Source organism: Suricata suricatta, chromosome 5 (assembly GCF_006229205.1).
Source record: "Suricata suricatta isolate VVHF042 chromosome 5, meerkat_22Aug2017_6uvM2_HiC, whole genome shotgun sequence".
Taxonomy (NCBI): Eukaryota; Metazoa; Chordata; class Mammalia; order Carnivora; family Herpestidae; genus Suricata; species Suricata suricatta.
In genome coordinates this window covers 151,276,560-151,278,790 of record NC_043704.1, presented here as the reverse complement: position 1 = coordinate 151,278,790, position 2,231 = coordinate 151,276,560, and positions in this window count along the sequence as shown.

Here is a 2,231-nt window from a genome sequence, read left to right as displayed (position 1 = left end):
ATGATGGAGAACAAACTGAAGGTTGCTGGAAGGAGGTGGATGGGGGATGTGCTAAATGGGTGATGGGTATTAAGGAGGCCACTTATATTAAGTATACTAAGGATGAGCACTGGGGGTTATATGTAAGTGATGAATCACTAAATTCTACTCCTGAAACCAATATTTCACTATATGTTAACTAGAGTTTACAAAAAATTTTGAAAAATAAATAAATATCCTCCAGTAATTCCCCCCAAAAAGAAAAATTTGTTAGGTAACATAAATAAATGAATGTAAAATTACTGAATATGAGAAAAATAAATGAACTGATAAAGATGATTATAATTTTTAATTCCTTGAAGCACTGCTAGTTCTTTAAATTTTATTTTCAAGATTTAAGGACATCTTTTACTTTTTTCTCATAAGCCATATATATACCCTGTAGCAATTTGGTAAATTATACCTTTATAAACAGAATACAGAATTAAAAGATTAATTTATCTTTTTTCCTACCTACTTAATCCCTTCAGAATATTGAAACTCTTATGAAGTATTTTATTTTTTTAGATTGTAATGAGATGCATAAATTCAACAAAAATTTAATGTCCTTGTCAGAGGACACAATGGACACATTGGTTTTATAGCCATGCTTTGACTGGAATGGCATAGTTTGAAATGATGAATTGAATATAACCAGTTTTGGAGCGCATGGGTGGCTCAGTTGGTTAAGCAGCCTGTGGTTGAGGTCATGATATTGTGGTTTGTGAATTTGAGCTCCACCCCCAACTCCCTACCCTCCCACCCCCAAGACTCTGTGCTGGCAAATCAGAGCCAGGAGCCTGCTTCAGATTCTATGTCTCTCTCTCTGACCCTGTCTCATCTGTCTTTCAAAAATAAATACATGTTAAAAATTAAAAAAAAAAGAAGAATATAACCAGTTTTTAGGGGAACCTGGGTGGCTCGATCATTTAATAGTCTGGCTCTTGATTTTGGCTCAGGTCAGGGTATCATGCTTCCTGAGATCAATCTCTGCTTTGGGCCCCATGCTGACAGTGATGGGGGGCGGGGAGGGCAGGATTCAACCTTGGGATTCTCTCTGCCCTTTTCTCGCTTGCACACCCCCTCCTTCTCCCTCTCTCTCTCTCTCTCTCTCTCTCTCAATCAATAAATAAAAATTTAAAAAGAAAAAGAAACTAAAGTTGGTTTTATGGAGCCAATGAAGTCCTTCTGAAAAATTTTCTGGCATTTTTCTCACAGGGTTCCCAGTCTTACCAGTTGAGTAAGAAAGGTCATTACCTGGCAGTCACGGGAATATCATGTTATTTCCGAACTTCAAGAAAGAGAAAACTCACTCAAATTTATAGGTATTTCAGGCGACATCTAGCAAATGATTGGCTTGGCTTCCTAGCCTCAAGAGGCTTCTAAAAGTCCAGTCTCTAAGAGTCCTTGTAAGAAGTTTTAGCAAAACAGACTTTAAAAAAGTCTGGCCAATCACTATTTTGGTTACACTTGTGTAAATAATCAAGCCGAGTTTAATAAGACTAGACTAATTTTGTAAACAAGTTAGTCAGTGATTATTTTTTCTAAAAATTGGAGTAATTGTGAATAGGAAAATTATGTTTCAGTAAAAACGATTATACACCTTTGTGAATATCGGATTCCTGTCCTTCATTGGCTCTGAGGTTTTGTTATCTAGCTGTAAACTGATCTAGATTTTGAATTTTTCTAGGTTCCCAAATACCTGTTTATGACTCTCCAACTGTCTCCCACTCTTCTTTTTTTATTTTCTAAAATGTTTATTTATTATTTTGAGACAGAGAGTGAGAGAGAGAGAGAGAGATACAGAGAGAGAGACGCACAAAATCCAAAGCATGTTCCAGGCTCTGAGCTGTCACCGTGGAGTCAATGCAGTGCTCGATCTCATGAACCATGAGATCATGACCTGAGCCAAAGTTGGATGCTTCACCAACTGAGCCACCCAGGCACCCCCTTCCCACTCTTCTGACTTGGAATCACTAAGAAGAAAGGCAGCCCTTGATCCTCATAGAGAGGGACCATACCAGGTCCTCTTCATTGTATAGAAAATAGCCAGATTTCAGGGCCTTGAATCTTGGGTCCACATCTCCTAATTAAAAAGGTTCCCTCCTGTGCCTGAGTAGCTCAGTCGGTTAAGGGTATGATGTCAGCTCAGGTCATGGTCTCGCAGTTGGTGAGTTCAAGCCCCATGTTGGGCTGAGTGCTGGCAGCTTGGA